Below are 24,061 nucleotides of genomic sequence, written 5' to 3'. Positions count from 1 at the left end.
GGAAGCGAGCAGGATCGCTTCCAGCTGCTTTCCACATCGAGGACGTGCAGGGTACGTCCTCCGGCGTTAACTGCCTTTTTTTTGAGGACGTACCCTGCACGTCCTCGGTCATTAAGGGGTTAAACAACTTTCTAATTTATTTCTATGATCTAATTTGCTTTGTTCTCTTTGTATCTTTTGTTGAAAATCATACATAGGTAGTCTCAGGACTACCTAGGTATGATTGTCATTTCCCATTGTGTTCAGCTAGCTTCCTGTAGTGCAATGATCCTTTAACAAAGCATACCAAAGGAATTAAGCATATTTGCTAATAGAAGTAAATTAAAAAGTTGTTTAAAACTGTATTCTCTATCTGAATCACAAAAGGAACATTTTGGGTTTCATATCCCTTTAAATGTAATCTTTTTAATAAATGTTTTTGGAACAGATCCAGATTGCCAGTTGGAATGCTTTAAAGCCTTTTAACTGAGAGCTATTGTGACTCCGATTAATGTGAGTGCCAGTTACTACCTGTTAAGCTCATTTTCAAGTGAAACAAAGTTGTGCTATGTTAATATCTTTTATTTTTGAGAAACTGTTGAACCAGAAGATTCAGTGGAATAGACTGATATCCATTCTAAACACAGGACTGTTTGGTGATTGTATTGTTACACTTTGTTATTTAATTAGTGTTACTTAACTTGTGCACTTGTGTTTTAATTTACATTTTTATTGTTGTATTGAAAACAAAGATCAGTGAATTTGCTACATTAGCTATTATCTCCTTTGTATCAGTAGCAGAACAAAAACAATGATTTAGAGACTTTGTGCCAGCAACATATACAGAAATGTTATTGTATCCCTACTGGATTTTACAATTAAAAAGACTGCAAATATTTAACCATTTTGTGTCATAAGCATTACAATTAGTGATTATTAATGTAACCTATTTTTACCAACAACACTTTTAAAAATATAGTTTTACCTCTCATAACTACCAGTGACCCATAGAACAATAAGTCAACTGCCTGCAACGCACTGAGATCAGGACGTCCATATCTGTTAGCTACCAGTAATACAAAAAGAACAAAGGTTATCCTACTATTTGCCCACAAAATGCAGATATAATTAATTTTACTCTCATCAGCTGCCAGTAACACACATGGAATAGATTAACACCTTTGCATCAGTGTCACATATTACTGTGATTTTAAAGGGACATAATAACAATATACTAAATCATTGTAAGTGATACAGCATAACTTTAAAAAGCTGACAAGAAAATATCACATTAACACCTTTATGTAAATTAAGAAGATATTTTACCTAAAAACTTCTTCAGCTCACCAGAGTAAATGTTCTATGATCCAGAGATATTTGTTTTACTGTCAGTTGCATGGTGAAAAAACACACAATTAGCTTCAGCAGTGCTGAGGCCACATTTTGTTTTACAGTGATCTCATGGGATTTCATCAAAATCTTGCAAGATTTCATAGTAAACTTCCATAAACTGAGGAGGGGTGCCAGATGCATGCTTCCTCGCAAGTCCTGATTGGATGCTTACATCCCATTACAGTTGGATATAGCTATTGAGGATATGTTGATGAAAAATATCTTCCTTTTTTACATGTGATATTTGCTTTGTAATGATAAGCTGCATCACTTTCAAGGGATTTAGCATTTGCTTACCATGTCATTTGAAATACCTGGCAGCAGATATGCTGTTAATTTTGAATTATTTTTTTTTACAGTAAAAGAGTTTGCAAGAAGTTAAAAGCAGTTGACTTTTCTTTTTTTATATATTCGCCCATTCCTACACAGACTTGCATCTGATTACATAACCTGGTTTGGAGACTGACTAGAAATAGGCCTACTCTTCCAAGCTTCCAAATGTACCTTTTTGCAAAGCAGAATGTTTAAAATTATCTGAGAACTAGTGGGAAAGCCTGCCCAGAGGGCAGTCTATTGTGGTGGCCATCGAACCACCACCATCGAACGCTGCATCCAGGTGGATTCTGAAAATGGCAGGGTGGTGAAAGAATCCATCCAGGTGGATTCTTTCACAACCCCTTTTGCTCTCTCTCCCCCCCTCTCTTTTGCTCTCTATCCCCCCTCTTTTGTGCTCTCTCCCCCCTATCTTTTGAGCTCTCTCCCCCTCTCTTTTGCTCTCTCTCCCCCTCTCTTTTGCTCTCTCTCCCCCTCTCTTTTTCTCTCCCCTCTCTTTTGCTCTCCCTCTCCCCTCTCTTTTGCTCTCACTCTCCCCTCTCTTTTGCGCTCTCTCCCCTCTCTTTTGCTCTCTCTCTCCCCATCTCTTTTGCTCTCTCAACTATCTTTTGCTCTCTCTCTCTCCCCTCTCAGTCTGTATTGTTAATAAAAAAAAATTGAACTACAGAAAAAATAAAAAATAAAACCTAATCCCTATGAAAATAAAAAGTCCCCCCCAAAATAAAAACACCCGCTAATCTGATGCTAAACTACTAATAGCCCTTAAAAGGGCTTTTTGTAGGGCATTGCCCTAAGTCAAACAGCTCTTTTGCAGTTACCAAAAATTTTAAACTATCCATTGCCCTGAAAAAGGCATTTGTATGGGCATTGCCCTTAAAAGGGCATTCAGTTCCATGGTCGCTGGTCTTCAGCTCCAGGGTTGCCGGTCTTCAGGTCCAGGATCGCCGGTCTTCAGTTCCAGGATCGCTGGTCTTCAGTTCCAGGGTCGCCCGGTCTTCAGCTCCAAGGTCTCCGGTCTTCAACTCCGCTGTCCCTTCCTCGCCGGATTATTTCTGGAAGAAGAAAGAAGAGGTCACCGCTTGGAAGAAGACTTCACTGCCTGGAACAGGACCTTCTACGCCGGACTTCAGGAATGGTGAGTACCAACCTGGGGGTTAGACTTAGATTTTTTTAAAGGGACAGTCAACACCAGAATTTTTGTTGTTTTAAAAGATAGATAATCCCTTAATTACCAATTCCCCAGTTTTGCATAACCAACACAGTTATAATTATACACGTTTTACCTCTGTAATTACCTTGTATCTAAGCGCTTTAGCAGACTGCCCACTTATTTCAGTTATTTTGACAGACTTGCATTTTAGCCAATCAGAACTGTCTCCATGGTAAATTCATGTGCATGAGATCAATGTTATCTATATGAAACACGTGAACTAATGCCCTCTAGTGGTAAAAAAAACATTTAGATTAGAGGCGGCCTTCAAGGTCTAAGAAATTAGCATATGAACTTCCTAGGTTTAGCTGTCAACTAAGAATACCAAGAGAACAAAACAAAATTGATGATAAAAGTAAATTGGAAAGTTGTTTAAAATTACGTGCCCTAGGAAGGTGTGGTTCCGGGGGAGGAGACTGAATACAGGACAGGCTCTGAGCAAGCTCTCTCTAGAGACTCCCACAACAGCCATTTGGCGGTAATTCGCGCTGAAACCCTGGTCCTGGGAGGCTATTATCTGGAAGAAAACTGGATACCGGTTCCATATTGGTGCAGGTACATCGCACCATATTGCTTTGGCCCTTATAGCCTGTACTGAGCTGGGCATCTCTTAAACTTTACAGAGAAATTGAAGTCTATCGGCTTACACCTACCCCTCCCACCGGTGCTGCGTGAGGTGGTAGAGGGGACGCTGTTACAGAAGGCTGATCTTTTTAAACTAAGAGGAGCGCGGACACGGAGTGCACAGTCACCTGGACATAATTCTAAGGTGACTGATGGCGTCAGACCGTAAAGATCGCGGATACAGAGCGCACAGCTGTTTGGATACATTCCTCAGGCTACGTAACGGCTTAAACACAGCCTCCTATAATTTTTAAAGCTCTAATGGATTCGCTTGCTCCCTAAACCGAAGTAATACTGCTTGAACTCAGCTATCGGTCCCCACCCCTCCCACCGGTGTTGCGTGAGGGAGTGGAGGAGACCCTGACCTTACAGGGGAAGCTACCACTTAGAGCTGGAGAAGGAACAGCCAGCGCACCACATTTTCCTATACACCGGTGCTGCTGGTGAAAGTGCGGCTGATTTCCTAGCTAGAGCTGGAGAGGAAAACAAATACAAACAACAATCCAGCTTAGGAAGAAAAGGAGCAGGAAATTGGATGCCTGGTTATAACTATTGCACAGAGCTGCGTGGTAAAAGGTACACTTTACTTTAAAGGAATAGTGGCTCAAAAGTTGGGAAAAAGCCACCATACAAAGAAGCTATTGTGAAATATAATTATTTTTCCACGGGGAACTAACCTCAAAAGTCTTTCAAAAAAGTGTTTGCACAACATTAGAGTGAAGTATACATAAGCCACCTTTTAAAGTGAGAGACATTCCAAGATTAAATCTTTCACAAACACCAGGAAAAAAGGCAGCAGAAAAAGAGGAAATTTTATGCTGCACACTAACTGCATGTGCTAATAACTTTCTCCAAATGCTATGAACTGCTTGCTTATCCCTCTCTTGCTTATTTTTTGACTTTGATTACTTTTCAATTCTTTTGGCATACAGGGAGTGCAGAATTATTAGGCAAGTTGTATTTTTGAGGATTAATTTTATTATTGAACAACAACCATGTTCTCAATGAACCCAAAAAACTCATTAATATCAAAGCTGAATAGTTTTGGAAGTAGTTTTTAGTTTGTTTTTAGTTATAGCTATTTTAGGGGGATATCTGTGTGTGCAGGTGACTATTACTGTGCATAATTATTAGGCAACTTAACAAAAACAAATATATACCCATTTCAATTATTTATTTTTACCAGTGAAACCAATATAACATCTCAACATTCACAAATATACATTTCTGACATTCAAAAACAAAACAAAACAAATCAGTGACCAATATAGCCACCTTTCTTTGCAAGGACACTCAAAAGCCTGCCATCCATGGATTCTGTCAGTGTTTTGATCTGTTCACCATCAACATTGCGTGCAGCAGCAACCACAGCCTCCCAGACACTGTTCAGAGAGGTGTACTGTTTTCCCTCCTTGTAAATCTCACATTTGATGATGGACCACAGGTTCTCAATGGGGTTCAGATCAGGTGAACAAGGAGGCCATGTCATTAGATTTTCTTCTTTTATACCCTTTCTTGTCAGCCACGCTGTGGAGTACTTGGACGCATGTGATGGAGCATTGTCCTGCATGAAAATCATGTTTTTCTTGAAGGATGCAAACTTCTTCCTGTACCACTGCTTGAAGAAGGTGTCTTCCAGAAACTGGCAGTAGGACTGGGAGTTGAGCTTGACTCCATCCTCAACCTGAAAAGGCCCCACAAGCTCATTTTTGATGATACCAGCCCAAACCAGTACTCCACCTCCACCTTGCTGGCGTCTGAGTCGGACTGGAGCTCTCTGCCCTTTACCAATCCAGCCACGGGCCCATCCATCTGGCCCATCAAGACTCACTCTCATTTTATCAGTCCATAAAACCTTAGAAAAATCAGTCTTGAGATATTTCTTGGCCCAGTCTTGACGTTTCAGCTTGTGTGTCTTGTTCAGTGGTGGTCGTCTTTCAGCCTTTCTTACCTTGGCCATGTCTCTGAGTATTGCACACCTTGTGCTTTTGGGCACTCCAGTGATGTTGCAGCTCTGAAATATGGCCAAACTGGTGGCAAGTGGCATCTTGGCAGCTGCATGCTTGACTTTTCTCAGTTCATGGGCAGTTATTTTGCGCCTTGGTTTTTCCACACGCTTCTTGCGACCCTGTTGACTATTTTGAATGAAACGCTTGATTGTTCGATGATCACGCTTCAGAAGCTTTGCAATTTTAAGAGTGCTGCATCCCTCTGCAAGATATCTCACTATTTTTGACTTTTCTGAGCCTGTCAAGTCCTTCTTTTGACCCATTTTGCCAAAGGAAAGGAAGTTGCCTAATAATTATGCACACCTGATATAGGGTGTTGATGTCATTAGACCACACCCCTTCTCATTACAGAGATGCACATCACCTAATATGCTTAATTGGTAGTAGGCTTTCGAGCCTATACAGCTTGGAGTAAGACAACATGCATAAAGAGGATGATGTGGTCAAAATACTCATTTGCCTAATAATTCTGCACTCCCTGTAAAGAGAAAGGAAAGAAAGCTACAAAAGTATATGTATATGGTTTTTTTTTTTTTTCATGTTTATTAATGATATAAATTAACCCTTGTCCGCCTACTATGCAAAATTCTGTAAATATAAGTATCTCAGGTCTCAGGGAAGGTATTGCATAAAGTTTAAACTGCTAAATAATACCCTAATTGTATAAGCCATAAGAAACACTGGCAAGTTGATTATAAAGTATAAACAGACACATAGTAACTCAATGTTAAGGGGAATAAGAAACATTGTGTTATCTTGGTTAGTTGCAAACTGCATGTGTTACTAATCTTTCTAAATGCTAATAATCTGCTGTGATTTTCCTCTCTGTTTTCTATGCTTATTAACACCGACAAACAGTTTATGGCTTGTTAACTATTACCTGAAAAACAAAATTTGTTGGTCCTAGGAGGATTAATATAAAAGAGGGGAGCGAGAAGGAAAGGAAGGGAAAAAAAAAAAAAAAAAAGAGATATATAAAAAGGTGTTTAGTGTTCAAAAGATGCAGAGAAAATTAAACACTGTGCTTTGTTGGTAAAATAACACTTTTTGCTAAAAATGCCTAATTATTAACCTTACCTTAATAGATGCAAATATTAATCATTTGTTGTAATACTGATATCAGTTTTGTCTTTTGGGTAGCTGAGGTTCATTCTTAATCCCCCTTGCAGGAAATAGGAAAACTGCTGTCTGGCATCTACACATTGTTTTGTCATTCTTTTATGCTTGTTTGAGGGAATTAACCCCTTCCAAGCATATTTTAAATTAAACTGAAAGAAGGTTTGAGACCCAAATTCTGATAAACAGAGCACTAACATGTTTAATGTTATACTTTTACTTTTTTCCAACTAATTAAAATATTCTTATCTATTAGAAAAAAAGTATAAAGACACTTCCTTGATTCAATTATTGTTAGGACAAACTGACTTATTTATAGTGGCTTTAGACTGTCAGGGTACTCTACACTTTCTATATATACCTGCTACACAATATATTTTTACTCATTGCATGAGATGAGGCTGCTCAAGTCTAAGTGTAATCAGTAAATCATTTTTATCTGTGGTATATATATAAAGCTGTACTTTGTTTTAACTTGGGTACATAGAAGTAAAATATACCAATTAACTGGAAGCCTATAATAAAATATAGCTACTCTACTGATTGGTAGATAAGTAGCACATAGACTGTACACTATTAGATATATAATTGATTAGACAAAAAAGAAGTAGGAAGAAAGGATGTAAAGTAGTAACTGACCCTTTTCTCTTTCTTCCTTAGACAAACTTATCTAAACTAAAGGAAAGAATAGCAGAGATAAATTAAAAACTGAAGGGATATTACTCTTTCTAGGATTATAAGGAAGAGCTAGCAATTGACACAAAGACAGGAGATATCTAGTTTGGGATAGAATACACCTAGGTACTAATCTTGGTACCAAGTGGAAACTTAATATTGAGCAATTGGACAAGACTTTTTAAAGTCCATAAAATAATAGATTTTAGCAAGTAATTCCTATCTCAAGATCACCTACTAACCTTATTTTTATATTTTTATAACTAAAAACACTAAATCACCTTTTTTTTTTTCTCTTCCTTTCCTCACCAATCACTTCACACCCCACTAACCCTCACATATATCACTTCCTTCCCTTTCTTTTTTTTTCTCCTTTGCACTCCAGGGGGGGACTCTGCCCCCTCTCCTCTAATTTCTTTTTTTTCACATCACTAATCTATGGATACATTTTTGCACACACACACTAAAACTCCCTCACCAGCCATGGCGGCAAAGCACAGAGATAGGAAAAATAAAGGTGTTTCAGAAACTCAGATGGACACTCATTCAGTTCGCTCTAATCTTACCTATGATAAAGAAGTACCAGACATGCAAATATTAATAACTAGTATAACAAAGGCTCTTGCTCCAAGATTTGATTCTATGCAAGCTGAAATCAAACAAGATATTCTTTCCTTAACCAATGAAGTCAGGCAATTCTCAAATAGCAAGTTTTCTCTGTGAAAAAAATCACAAAAAGACAAAGGCGCCTCCTAGTGTAATACAGTTGGTGAAAGAGATTTGATAGGTAATCAAAAAGGTACTCACAAGTGGAGCAGCACCCAATTGTGCTAAATCAAACAGACTGGGATCTCACAGTGTCCCAGCTCACTGACACTGCAAGGAAACTGGTTTCTCCAATGTCTTGCCGGACTGACAGAGCTCAGACTCTCACAAAGAGGTTTACATAAAACCAAATTTTATTAATAAAATAAAAATCTCAGTGTCTCATGACACTAGATATTAAAAGAACAAGCAACGCGTTTCTCAGACTGCTGTCTGTTTCATCAGGCTTCTATTGATACAATGAGAGTACTGGCTTAAATAAAAACATATGACCAATCCCAGTTCATTAACACCTGACACACCCAACCAGGTGTACTAAGACCTAATTGGTCTCAATATAACCACTGACATAATAAACAAAATAGAATAACAATCTCTAAACATCTAAAAACATTTTAAAAAATTAATCATGAGAATGAGTATATATACATACACACACATAAATACATATATACATATATATATATATATATATATATACACACATACACACATACACATATACATATATACACACATACAAACACATATATATACACATAAGGGTTAACATAATGAGTCTATACAATCTTGTGAACAAGGTCTTATCATAGACATATATATTCCTTTAAAATAAAATTACTAAAACTTGACCCACATTACCTCTGTATTAAAACTGTAAAAAATAGGGTCACAAACCACACACTTTTAGGTAACCATCATATTTATATTAGTTTGTTTTAATAATCCACTTTCACGTAACCACATATTTATTATTTTATTTATTATTTTTTTTTTTTTTTTTTTAGTTCTGCTGTTACCTATATAACACATTTATAATAGATACTAGTATTTTACTAGTTTCATTAATTTCACTGCTAAACACTTTAATCATATATATGATATACTATATATTTTCACAGTTATATTTTCACAACTGTTCAATGTCAATATACTTCTAAATACACTTTTATATCTATTAGAATACTCAAAAGGATAGTTTTTCAAAATAATAATGCAATGTAGGTCCAGGTTGTGGACTCTACCCGGATTTTTTTTTTTTTTTCACATGTAAACACATTTACACATTTAGACTATTTTTCAGTAAGTCTAGTTACATTTATTAGCACTGAATCTCACACATTATAAATCACAGTTCTATAAGTTGCAAATCTACTCTGTTATTTGCACACATTGGGGTCGATCCGATATAAAGCGTCGCCCGCAAAAGCCGGTGACGCCAATAATTGCGCGGATTTGGTATCCTATATACGGCGTAAGCTAGAAGTTACGCGCGTATATTTCTGCCGTCGCCCGCAGTTTTTTGGGCCATAGGCAGGTATACCAAACCCGCGCAGTTTGGTATCCAATATGCAGCGTAAGGACTTACGTGGCGAAAATGGAGAAAACTTACTCCATTTTCACCTCGCCACAAAAAGCAGCCGTAAGAAGCCTTACGCTGACTATTGGAGCCCCGTAACTCCCTAAACTAGCTGCTAAAATAAACCTAACACCTAACGCATGCGCAATGTCTATCTCCCTGTCAACCGCGATCTTCTAAAATAAACCTAACACCTAACGCATGCGCAATGTCTATCTCCCTGTCAACCGCGATCCCCCCCCCCAAATCCCTAATAAAGTTATTACCCCCTAAACCGCCGCTCCCGGACCCCGCCGCCATCTACATAAACTAACCCCCTACTGTGAGCCTCTAAAACCGCCGCCATCTACCTTATCTATCCCCTAATCTGACCCCTTACACCGCCGCCACCTATATAAAAATTATTAACCCCTAATCTAATCCCCCTATACCGCCGCCAGCTATATTAATATTATTAACCCCTAATGTAAGCCCCTTACACCGCCGCCATCTCTATTAAAATGATTAACCCCTAATTTAATCTACCTACCCCGCCGCCAGCTATATTATCTATATTAACCCTAAGTATATTATAGTTAATATAGTTATTACATTATATATATTAACTATATTAACCCTAATTATATTAGGGTTAATATAGTTACTATAGTATTTATATTAACTATATTAACTCTATCTAACACTAACACCCCTAACTATATTTATATTAAATTAATCTAATTAATTTATAAACTAAAATATTCCTATTTAAATCTAAATACTTACCTATAAAATAATCCCTAAGATAGCTACAATATAATTAATAATTACATTGTAGCTATGTTAGGGTTAATATTTATTTTACAGGTAAATTGTTAATTATTTTAACTAGGTATAATAGATATTAAATAGTTATTAACTATTTAATATCTACCTAGTTAAAATAATTACCCAATTACCTGTAAAATAAATCCTAACCTAAGTTACAAATACACCTACACTATCAATAAATTAAATAAAGTACAAACATCTATCTAAAAATACAATTAAATTAACTAAACTAAATTACAAAAAAAAACAAACACTAAATTACAAAAAATAAAAAAAAGATTACAAGATTTTTAAGCTAATTACACCTATTCTAAGCCCCCTAATAAAATAATAAACCCCCAAAATAAAAACAATTCCCTGCCCTATTCTAAATTAAACATATTTCAAAGCTCTTTACCTTACCAGCCCTTAAAAGGGCCTTTTGTGGGGCATGCCCCAAAGAATTCAGCTCTTTTGCATTCAACAAATACAATACCCCCCCCCCATTACAACCCACCACCCACATACCCCTATTCTAAACCCACCCAAACCCCCCTTAAAAAAGCCTAACACTACCCCCCTGAAGATCTCCCTACCTTGTCTTCACCACACCGGGCCGAACTCCTGATCCGATCCTGGCGATGTCGTCCTCCAAGCGGCAAAGAAGAATTCTTCCTCCGGCGATGTCATCCTCCAAGCGGCAAAGAAGAATTCTTCCTCCGGCGACGTCTTCCTCCAAGCGGCAGCAAAGTCTTCATTCTTCCGGCGGCATCTTCAATCTTCTTTCTTCGCTCCGCCGCCGCGGAGCATCCATCCCGGCCGACTGCTAAACTTGGAATGAGGTACCTTTAAATGACGTCATCCAAGATGGCGTCCGCCGAATTCCGATTGGCTGATAGGATTCTATCAGCCAATCGGAATTAAGTTAAAAAAATCTGATTGGCTGATTGAATCAGCCAATCAGATTCAAGTTCAATCCGATTGGCTGATCTAATCAGCCAATCAGATTGAGCTTGCATTCTATTGGCTGATCGGAACAGCCAATAGAATGCGAGCTCAATCTGATTGGCTGATTGGATCAGCCAATCGGATTGAACTTGAATCTGATTGGCTGATTCAATCAGCCAATCAGATTTTTTTTAACTTAATTCCGATTGGCTGATAGAATCCTATCAGCCAATCGGAATTCGGCGGACGCCATCTTGGATGACGTCATTTAAAGGTACCTCATTCCAAGTTTAGCAGTCGGCCGGGATGGATGCTCCGCGGCGGCGGAGCGAAGAAAGAAGATTGAAGATGCCGCCGGAAGAATGAAGACTTTGCTGCCGCTTGGAGGAAGACGTCGCCGGAGGAAGAATTCTTCTTTGCCGCTTGGAGGATGACATCGCCGGAGGAAGAATTCTTCTTTGCCGCTTGGAGGACGACATCGCCCGGATCGGATCAGGAGTTCGGCCCGGTGTGGTGAAGACAAGGTAGGGAGATCTTCAGGGGGGTAGTGTTAGGCTTTTTTAAGGGGGGTTTGGGTGGGTTTAGAATAGGGGTATGTGGGTGGTGGGTTGTAATGGGGGGGGGGTATTGTATTTGTTGAATGCAAAAGAGCTGAATTCTTTGGGGCATGCCCCACAAAAGGCCCTTTTAAGGGCTGGTAAGGTAAAGAGCTTTGAAATATGTTTAATTTAGAATAGGGCAGGGAATTGTTTTTATTTTGGGGGTTTATTATTTTATTAGGGGGCTTAGAATAGGTGTAATTAGCTTAAAAATCTTGTAATCTTTTTTTTATTTTTTGTAATTTAGTGTTTGTTTTTTTTTGTAATTTAGTTTAGTTAATTTAATTGTATTTTTAGATAGATGTTTGTACTTTATTTAATTTATTGATAGTGTAGGTGTATTTATAACTTAGGTTAGGATTTATTTTACAGGTAATTGGGTAATTATTTTAACTAGGTAGATATTAAATAGTTAATAACTATTTAATATCTATTATACCTAGTTAAAATAATTAACAATTTACCTGTAAAATAAATATTAACCCTAACATAGCTACAATGTAATTATTAATTATATTGTAGCTATTTTAGGGATTATCTTAGGGATTATTTTATAGGTAAGTATTTAGATTTAAATAGGAATATTTTAGTTTATAAATTAATTAGATTAATTTAATATAAATATAGTTAGGGGTGTTAGTGTTAGATACAGTTAATATAAATACTATAGTAACTATATTAACCCTAATATTATTAGGGTTAATATAGTTAATATATATAATGTAATAACTATATTAACTATAATATACTTAGGGTTAATATAGATAATATAGCTGGCGGCGGGGTAGGTAGATTAAATTAGGGGTTAATCATTTTAATAGAGATGGCGGCGGTGTAAGGGGCTTACATTAGGGGTTAATAATTTTAATATATTTAGGGGGTTATAGATATAATATAGATGGCGGCGGGGTACGGGAGCAACGGTTTAGGGGTTAATAACTTTATTAGGTTGCGGCGGGGTACGGGAGCGGCGGTTTAGGGGTTAATAGCTTTTTTATTGTTAGGCTAGTGAGGGGGGATAGCGGATAGAGGGTTAGACAGTGCGGGCTATGTTAGGGAGGCGTGTTAGACAGTGCGGGCTATGTTAGGGAGGCGTGTTAGACAGTGCGGGTGTTTTAGACTTTAGTCAGGTTTTATAGGCGCCGGCAGATTCTAACGTGGCGCAAGTCACTGGCGACGCCAGAAATTTGTACTTACGCAGATTTCTGGACATCGCTGGTTTGTGAGACTTACGGCACGTTAGCATCTGACGGCGACCTATATGGGATGGCTCGAGTTGCGAGCTGAAACTGCGGGCGACGCCGGTTCCCTCGCTTGCGCCGCAAACTGCGATCGATATCGGATCGCGCCCATTATAGTTTATTGCCCTGTACTATTATCACATTTCTTTCACTTTTTGGTCTTATTTTTAGAACAACATGTATATTAGAGTCTAATAGTATCTCACTAGCAGCCGCATATTTGTATAAATAAGAACATAGTATAATCAATTTTTTATTAATTAACATTTTTTTTGTAGGCTCAGGTTGTGGACTCTTCCCATATTAGGCTGTCCCCTTCTAAACATAACAACTATGCTATGCATGTGGGCTGTATTAGCCTAGCCCTGATTGGCTTTGTGGTCATCCCTTAACAATTGATGATAGGTCCTCAGTGGCCCTGTGACTTATGATGTATAAGGAAGTAAACCATGTGTCAGGAAGTAAATCACTCTTAGGATCAGACAAACTTAGAGCAAATTGTACATTGCTGATCTGAATGAAAAAAAGGTATTTTTAAAAACATATGTCAAAAGTCATAATTAGAGGCAATAATGGAAATAAGATTATTATAATGCACACATTGCTTAATATCTTTCTATTTATATACATATCTGTAATTAAGCATAGAATGCACATAGGTTCCGTTTTGACAAATATATTGTATTTTAACATTTTATTTTGACTTTTGTTTTTACAGTTTTAATACAGAGGTAATGTGGGTCAAGTTTTAGTAATTTTATTTTAAAGGAATATATATGTCTATGATAAGACCTTGTTCACAAGATTGGATAGACTCATTATGTTAACCCTTATGTGTATATATATGTGTGTGTATGTGTGTATATATGTATATGTGTATGTGTGTATGTGTATATATATATATATATATATATATATATATATATATATATGTATATGTATTTATGTGTGTGTATGTATATATACTCATTCTCATGATTAATTTTTTTAAATGTTTTTAGATGTTTAGAGATTGTTATTCTATTTTGTTTATTATGTCAGTGGTTATATTGAGACCAATTAGGTCTTAGTACACCTGGTTGGGTGTGTCAGGTGTTAATGAGCTGGGATTGGTCATATGTTTTTATTTAAGCCAGTACTCTCATTGTATCAATAGAAGCCTGATGAAACAGACAGCAGTCTGAGAAACGCGTTGCTTGTTCTTTTAATATCTAGTGTCATGAGACACTGAGATTTTTATTTTATTAATAAAATTTGGTTTTATGTAAACCTCTTTGTGAGAGTCTGAGCTCTGTCAGTCCGGCAAGACATTGGAGAAACCAGTTTCCTTGCAGTGTCAGTGAGCTGGGACACTGTGAGATCCCAGTCTGTTTGATTTAGCACAATTGGGTGCTGCTCCACTTGTGAGTACCTTTTTGATTACCTATCAAATCTCTTTCACCAACTGTATTACACTAGGAGGCGCCTTTGTCTTTTTGTGATTTTTTTCACAGAGAAAACTTGCTCTTAGATCCTGATTTCCCTGACAAAGCAGCTGACTCCAGTCATCATCTGTGTTCCTGATCATTGATCATCCTGGTATTTGATCACATTCATCATTTGGGACTATACCCACCCCAATTGGGACATTTACCATCTATATAACATTGCAGAAGAAGACAGCATTTCCAGATAAGAACCTTTCGGTAATTTCTTATTACTGTATTTGTTATTATTTGTGTTGTATCCTATGTTTCTCATAGTCCCATATTTATAAGAATTGTTTCATTTTTGTTTACATTATTCCGTATAGTATATTTTATTATAGTTATTATATGTAATATCTTGTTCTCTTCTCTCTTAGCCTATTTACATAATAATCATATAAGGTCCTGTGCGCCCCCTAGTAGTAACACACCCTTAGTGTTACTGATTGTTTCTTTTGATAATTCTCAAATAGGCTTGAAGAAGTCGAACAAAGAGTGTCAGACTTGGAAGATAATAGCACGACACATAGCTCTAAGTTAAAAGACATAGACACAATTCTATCTAAAATGCAAATTAAAATCGAGGACCTAGAGAACAGGTCTAGGAGGAATAACGTAAGAATAATCGGGGTCCCAGAGGGGAAACAGTACGAGGACCTGGTAAAATTCATATCTACAACTTTAGTGCAATTATTGGGCATGCCTTCATCTTATCCCCCAATAATAGTGGAAAGGGCCCATAGGCTGGGGCGACAGACAGAGGGGGGTAAAGGAAATGTAAGACCAAGACCAGTTATAGCAAAGTTATTGAATTTCCAGGATAAAATTACATTATTCCAGTACTATCGGAAAAACCAACCCATTGTATTAGGGGCAACTAACATATATCTATTCCAAGATTTCTCCGCAGAAACAGCAGGGAAAAGAAAAGAGCTATCCCCAATCTGCACAAAACTTATCCCTGCGGGATATCGTGCAATGATAATTTACCCGGCTAAGTTAAAGATCATAGTCAATGATGAAGCTCATTTCTTTGAATCTGCCAAAGAAGCGGAAACATTTGTAGATAAGCTAGGGAATCAAGATAATAGGTGATAGAAGGTAAAATAGCCTTACATTTTGAATTTTATTGGTTGATATAGGTTACAAGGTTCAAGGGCCAACAAGGGGCCATGCGGGGCCCTCGGGGAATCTTCCGCAACAGGGGGGTGTTGTTTGCTTGTTATGGTTTATCCTTCCTCAGTTACCCTATGTTTTTGGGTTAGTTGGTCTCCCTTCAGGGGGGCGTTGTGTTTATTTTTACCTTTTTTTTTTTTTTTTTTTCCCTGTTTCTGTTGGTTTATTGGCCTGGATGGGTGAGGAATGAGCAGAGTGGATAAATGTAAAATAACCTCTTGGAATATTGGAGGTCTCACCTCCCCCATTAAGCGAAAGTCAATTTTAGCACATCTACGAAAAATTGATACCCACATAGCTCTATTGCAAGAAACTCATTTAAATTTAGAAGAAGTGCTGAAACTGAAGTCTTCTTGGGTAAAAGAGATAGTTGCTGCCACAGGCATAGAAAGGAAGAGAGGAGTGGCAATTCTGTTAGGAAAAAATATTAATTATGAAATTCTTCATAGTATTCTAGACCCAGAAGGGAGATATGTAATTCTAAAACTAAAAATAGAGGGAACTTTATATACACTCTGCAATCTATATGCACCCAATGTGTTTGACCCAATATTCTGGGATAATCTGCAGGCAAAAATTCTCACTGAATCAGTAGGATATCTAATTTTAGGCGGGGACTTTAACATGGCTCCACATTATCCATTAGACAGGTTAAGACAGAAGCCAATGGCAGGGAAGAACAAGCGAGATAATCTGGAAACCAAAATGTTTAAGAAAATGTTTCAAAATCTATTAATAAGGGATATATGGAGATTGCAGAATCCAGAGGTAAGAGACTATACCTGTTTATCCAGAGCTCATAAAACTCTATCTAGGATAGACTTATTTCTTATCGACGAAAGACTTTGTAAAATGCAAATTAAAGCTAAAATCTTCCCTATCAACATATCAGATCATAGTCCTGTTACAATAGAAATTTTATATAAAAATTCCAAATCAGGATCTTCTCGCTTCTTCTTTCCTGTATGGTTGGTAAATGACTTAAAATTTAAAATTTGGCTGAAAGAGAAATTTCAAGAATACACGGAGATAAACAAAGACTATGTCGATCGTCCGAATATCTTCTGGGAGGCCGCAAAGGCAGTTCTCAGAGGAGAAATCATTTCATATAGTGCTAATAGACTTAAAACACTAAAGATGAGAGAGACAGAAGTGACAAAATCAGTCATTAACTCATATAATAATTATTTACTTAATAATTCTCAAGAAAACTGGATTAAGTATAATAGATCAAAAATTGAAAGAGATACATTCCAAATTTATAAAGAGACGCAGAAGGAGTAAAAGCTTCAGGCAAGATTCTACCGACATGGGAATAAAGCCGGAAAACTATTGGCTAACTTGATGAGAAGGCAAAGAAGATCCCCATTAATAGATAAACTCCATCATAAAGAGAAAATCCATATAAATATGGAAGATATCTCTAATATTTTCTCAGACTATTTTAGAAAGATCTACTCCTTGAAAAACTCAGACAAGGTCAAATCTGAAGAATTCTGGAGTAAAATCACTCATCCGACACTTAATAGTGAAAAGATGACAATAGTAAACTCTCCAATATCTGAGGAAGAAATCTTAAAAGTTATCCAAGATCTCCCATTAAGTAAAGCATCAGGGCCGGATGCACTGCCCAACGAATTTTACAAAATTCTCACGCCATTAATCGCTCCACCCCTGAGTAAGCTTTTTAATCACATCTATACAGAAGGGAATGCAGTCTCTCCTCAATTCTGTGCCTCCTATACAACTTTGATCTTGAAGCCCGGGAAGGATCCTAACAATAAAGAGTCCTATAGGCCCATAACACTATTGAATGCTGACTACAAAATTCTGACCTCCATTATAGCTAAAAGATTGCAGTTGGTACTCCCTGAAATAATCCATAAAGATCAAGCAGGGTTTCTGCAGAAACGGAACTCATCAGCAAAAGTCAGAGAAGTTTTAGTTACAATAGACTATTTTAAGCTCGCAGAGAAGGTGGGATTGGGAAGAGAGGGGGATCTGACAGATTAAGCAATTGTCTCTATTGATGCTGAGAAAGCGTTTGATTCAATTCATCATGATCATCTGGTCACATCTCTAGTTAAATTTGGTCTTAAGGGAAACTTTCTTAAATTTGTTGAGAACATATATAATAAGTCACATACAAAGATAATTGTTAATAATATTCTATCTCTCGAGATACCACTTGAAAGAGGGACGCGTCAGGGGTGCCCCCTCTCTCCTCTTCTCTTCGATATTTCAATTGAACCTCTGGCAATAATGATAAGGGATCAAATGGAAGGTATAAAAATAAGTAAAACAGAGCTCAAAATTGCGTTGTACGCTGATGATATTCTTCTATACATTTCCAATACACAAAACAATATACCTATAATTATGTCAATTATAGAACAATTTGGATCCTTCTCGGGCTACAGGATCAATGCGTCCAAGTCGGAGTTACTCTGGATCAGAAAGACCTCGGGTTCCCTTTTAGATATACCCTTCAGAGTCTCTGAATCTTTCAGGTACTTAGGGATAATAATATCACCTGATATAGATCAATGTTATGATCTTAATATAATACCAGTTATGAACGAGATCAGGGATAGTATGAAAGTATGGCAGAACCTTCCACTTTCAATCTCAGGGCGTATTGCTGCATTCAAAATGATACTTCTCCCGAAATTATTATATATTTTGCAGAATACCTCAGTAATGCTTAAACGGAAGGATGTTGGTAAAATCAACAGCATGATAAGAAACTTTATATGGCAGAACAAAAAGCCCAGAATATCGCTACTGAAACTATCGTTACCTAGAAAGTATGGGGGATTGGCACTGCCAGACATAAAATTATATAACCTGGCTTTTCTTGCTCGAATAGTGGTCGACTGGATTTTAAATAAAGATTATACAATTAACAATGAACTTGAAAAAAGTGTAAGCTCTCCCTTTCTTCCTTTAGCTTTAATACATTTTAATATCAAATTAATTCCCCAAGAAATCAAAAGACTCAAAACGTTAATGTATCCTTTACAAGCATGGTGGAAGATCTGTAAGATATTATCCATCAAAAGCAGCATTTCTGACTATATGCCAATTAAAGGAAACCCTAAATTTCAAGCGGGACTACAATCGGTTTCTTTTCAGAACTGGCACACCTTAGGCTTGTATAATATTTCTCAGATGATAGATAAGAATAGACTTTGCATTAAAACGTTTGAGAACTTGAAACGAGAATTTAACCTTTGTAACAGAGAATTTTTTGCATATTTACAAATAAGGCATTTTATCTCCAAGATGGTAAATGAATTGGGCTGGAATTGGTCCCTGGGAAAGTTTGAGAACTGGTTTGTGTTAGCAAGGAACGGATTTATGTCAATTTCCCCATGTTATCAATTCTTAATTTCTAATAAAGGGGAAAAGAATTTAGGAAACTTATCAACTGCATGGAATTTAATAATACCTCAAGAGGATATAAATGTAAGTAAAATTCATGCTTCCATTTCAAAAGTCTTACAAATTACCTTATCAGCTACATGGAGAGAGACTCATATAAAGCTATTATATAGGACCTACTATACCCCGAAGAAGGGGTCTAGATTTGGGAACATTAATTTCTGTAAATGTCCAAAATGTTCATTTTTATCAGCAGATCTCATTCATATGATCTGGGAATGTCCCAGAATCAAATGCTTTTGGCTTAAGATTGAATACTGGATCAATCAAGTATTAAAAATTTCCCCTTTAAAATTAAAAGTGGCTGATGTAATTTTTCTATGGGACGCAACTAAATATCTGCAGATGTATAATAAAATAGTGAATATGATTATCTTAGCGGCAAGGTACTTGATTTTTAAGAAATGGAAAGGAAGTAGGAACCCTAGTATAAATGAGCTTAAAAACTGTCTAAAAAAAGCAAAAAGATACCAATATGGAAAAGGAAACGGATATCGAAGGTTTCTTTAAAAAATGGTCAGTACTTATTAAAACGCTGTCACCGAATGAGATAGAATATATGATTTACCCTTTCAGAAATTCAGAGCTAGTTTTGCTGGGGGTTTGGTAATCCGCTCTGCTCAAGCCTAAACTGGAGGGTCAAGATTCCTTCCCTCTCCCCCCTTTTTTTTTTTTTTTTTTTTCTCTTTTTTTTTTTTGTTGTTTGTATGTGTTTTTTTTTATTTTTTTTATTTTTTTTTTTCTTACTGTACGGTTATTTTTTTCTTAAAATTTTTCAGATTACTGTATAGTAAAAGGTCTAATTTGTTGTAATGTTGAGAGAATGGAATAAAAAAGGAAAGAAAAAACTCCAGCAGAGAATATAATTTATTTTAGAATCTATGTTTTGGTATAATTCTGTGAAATACTGACAACTTTTTTATTTTTCTTGTATTGTCTACATTAATTGTAATATGTAACATCAGGCCCTGCGTGGCGCAAAATTTGTAATTTGATTTCTTTTTTTTTCTCAATATAATGCTGGATTTAAATAAAAATGTAAAAAAAAAAAAAAAAAATTACGTGCCCTATTTGAAACATGAAAGTTTTTTTGGACTTGACTGTCCCTTTAAGTTTTTTTTTTTGGGGGGGGGGTGTTTTATTTAGATTAGGGATGGGCAGTAAAAGAGCTAAATGCCCTTTTCAGGGCAATGGGTAGTTTAGGTTTTTTAGTGTTAAGTTCTTGTATTTTGGGGGGTTTGTTTTGTGGGGGGTTTACTGTTAGGGGGGACTTTGTGTATTTTTAATGTTAAAGAGCTGTTTATCTTGAAGCAATGACCTTCAAAAAGCCATGTTAAGGGCTACTGGTAGTTTATTCTTAGAGTAGGGGGTGTTTTTATTTTGGGGGGTGCTCTTTATTTTCATAGGGGTTAGGTTTAATTTTGTAAACTTTGGTAATTTGTTTTTTTATTTTCTGTAATTTTAGCCTTTTTTATTTTTTGTAATCTTAGCTTCTTTTTTTTGTAACTTTAGTATTTTTTAGTTTAGTCAATTTGTGTTAATTTAGGGGATGTTAGGTTAGGGGTGTTAGGTTAGGGGGCTTAGTAATTTAGTTAGTTATTTGCGTTGTGTGTTTTGGCGGTTTAAGGGGTTAATAGGTTAATTAGGTTTATTATGATGTGGGGGTTTAGGGGTTAATGGGGTAAATAGGTTTATTGTGATGTGTGGGTTTTGTGGTTTAGGGGTTAATAGGTTAATTATGTTTATTACGATGTGGGGTTTTCGTGATTTAGGGGTTAATAGGTTAATTAGGTTTATTGTGATGCGTGGGTTTTGCGGTTTAGGAGTTAATAGGTTAATTAGGTTTATTGCGATGTGTGGGTTTTGCAGTTTAGGGGATAATAGGTTAATTAGGTTTATTGCGATGTGTGGGTTTTGCGGTTTAGGAGTTAATAGGTTAATTATGTTTATTTTGATGTGGGGGTTTTGAGGTTTAGGGGTTAATAGGGTAATTTAGGTTCACTCCACAGAGACAGCAATTGTTAAGGTTACCAACGACCTACTTAGAGTAAAATCAAATGGCCACTTCACTCTGCTTTTCCTCCTTGATCTGTCCCCAGCCTTTGATACTGTTGACCACCTTCTTTTGCTCCAAACCCTCCAATCCTTTGGCATCTTTGACACAGCCCTCTTGTGGTTCTCTTCCTACCTGTCAAACCGTACCTTTAGTGTAGCCTTCTCTGGGGCCTCCTCTGCCCCTCCATCACTTTCTGTTGGGGAACCGCAAGGCTCTGTCCTCGGTCCCCTTCTCTTCTCAATATACACATCATTAGGTTCCCTATTAAAGTCCCATGGTTTCCAATATCATTTGTATGCCGACGACACCCAAATCTACTTCTCTGAACCAGACCCATCTCCTTCCTTGCTAACCCATGTCTCTAACTGTCTTGCTCACATCTCTTTCTGGATGTCCTCTCACTACCTCAAACTAAATCTCTCCAAAACTGAGCTCCTTATTTTCCCCCCTTCTTCCAAAATCTCCACTCCCAATCGCAACTCTGTCCTCTCTGGTCTCCCCAGCTGCCACCTAGCTCCTTTAAAATCCATAATGAATGCCTCTCCCAGGCTCATCTTCCTTACATGTCGCTCTTCATCTGCTACACCTCTCTGCCAATTCCTTCACTGGCTTTCTCTTGCCTCTAGGATTAAACACAAAATTCTCACTCTGACATACAAAGCCCTCAACTGCACTGCTCCCTCCTATATCTCAGACCTTGTCTCCAGATACTCTCCCTCCCATCCCCTTCACTCTGCTTATGACCTCCTACTCTCCTCCTCTCTTGTCACCTCATCACACTCCCGTTTACAGGACTTTTCCACACTGACTTCTATCTTGTGGAACTCTCTGTCTCGCTCCACAAGACTCTCCCCTAGTTTTGAAAGCTTCAAGCGCTTCCTAAAGACTCTACTGTTCCGGGATGCATACAACCTACACTAGCCTTTGTTTATACCAGTTCCTTGTTCCTCTTCTCCATTACTATCCCCTGAACCCCCTTAGTATGTATGCCTTAGAGTCCAGCTGTTTGTAGATCACCTTCTTAAGAGCTGACTACAACAGTGCGACTCTTCGCCGGGCCCTCTACCCATTTGATCCCTATAATTGTTTTGCTGTACTCTGCCTTTGTTTATAGCGCTGCAGAATCTGTTGGCGCTCTACAAATAACTAATAATAATAATAATAATAATTGTGATGTGGGTGGTTGACGGTTAAGGGGTTAATTACTTTATTATTTTGCAATGTGTGGGTTTGCGGTGTATGTGTTAATACTTGGTGTGGGAAGTTCATTTTTTTTTTGTTTTACTTCGTGTGGGCAGTGTTGTTGTTTTTTATTTGTAATGCTCTGTTTACCTTCACTGCATCGAGGTGAATTCTGTTGGCTGCCTCGCGCTGCCAACATTCCATTGAGGATGCGTGCGCAACTGCCGATGGCGACGGACATTACAAACGCAATTATAGTATAAAGAGGGGCTAGAAAGATGACCAGGATCAAAGATGACAGTAAACCTACAATTAAATCTAGCTTTTACATTTAAATGAAAGGAAGCTCTATTGTAAAAGTGTCTGACTTTTGTCTAAAAGGAAGCTCAGAGTCGCTGACAGATCATTTATTTCAAAGCCCAGATTATTTAAATTAGGATATATTTATGTGTATAATGAACACAAATTTTGTAATAATTGTTTTATATAGTAGAGGTAAGAGAATAGGATTTTTTTCTTGACTCATTAAAAAATATTATCTAAACAAACCATGATGCACATTTCTCTCTTGTAACCATGAATTCATAGGTCTGATGGTCAAAGATTCAGAAGAAATCAGAAACCCTCATTGATGGAACTGACACCATGTTAACAAAGGATTGCAAGTCTCTCATATACTTGTGCACATGTGAATAACAATACAAGGCCTTCAATAACATAAGGACATGAGGCAGAACTCATTCTAGATGTGAGAGAAAATACATAACCCCTAAGGCCAAGGTAGTGCCTGGTGCAAGATCACATGTGTATACTCAAAACAGCATGAATTACACAGAGGTCTTCCCACTGACACTAAATAAATGAATGCAGTAATAAATCTGTGATGGATACATTTAGAAAATGATTTCATGTCCCTTCTCTATTGCTACATAACATTTGGTTACTCAGTTATCAGTAATGTGTTCATGCAAGTCTTTTGTATCTTATCCAATTATGCTTTTAAGTCCTGGCAGTAGACAATAAAAGAAAGACAGAAGCAAACTTTGAGTTGCTGGTCTTCTAATAAAATCACTAATCTGTGTATGTTACTCACTGCCAGAGGAAGTAATATATGTCATAAACAGATTAATGCACTCACCAGTTTGTGTTACTGACTTTAAACATGGGGATACAATCACTGATCAGTGTGCATTTCAGGTAGCAGTGTGTACAATCACAGTCATGGGTTTGTTATGTTTGTTACAAACAGCCAATGATGGTAAAATAACACCTATGATGCTGGCAGTCGGGGTGGAAAAATAATTGGTCTGTATAAGATACTAGAATCAGATTGAAGCAAAATATCTGTTCTTTTCTGTGACTACAGGCAAGAGTAGCCACATCACTACTGTTTGTATTTCTGGTATCCACAAAGTATTGCATATTATCTTGGCTTTGAGAAATGAGAATTACTTTAAATCATATAACATTAACCAATGTATTGGCACCTATAAAGTATTGTGGAGATACCGATGCAGTCAGTGTTGCAGTTTGTTGCAGTGGTGTTGAGATAGAACAGTTGCAGTGTATGTAAAACATTGTTCTGCTGAGCACCAGGTTTTGAGAGTAAATAAAAGGCAATATGTAGTACATAACTA

The sequence above is a fragment of the Bombina bombina genome, chromosome 3 (genome assembly GCF_027579735.1).
Source record: "Bombina bombina isolate aBomBom1 chromosome 3, aBomBom1.pri, whole genome shotgun sequence".
Classification (NCBI taxonomy): Eukaryota; Metazoa; Chordata; class Amphibia; order Anura; family Bombinatoridae; genus Bombina; species Bombina bombina.
This window is presented reverse-complemented; position numbering follows the sequence as displayed.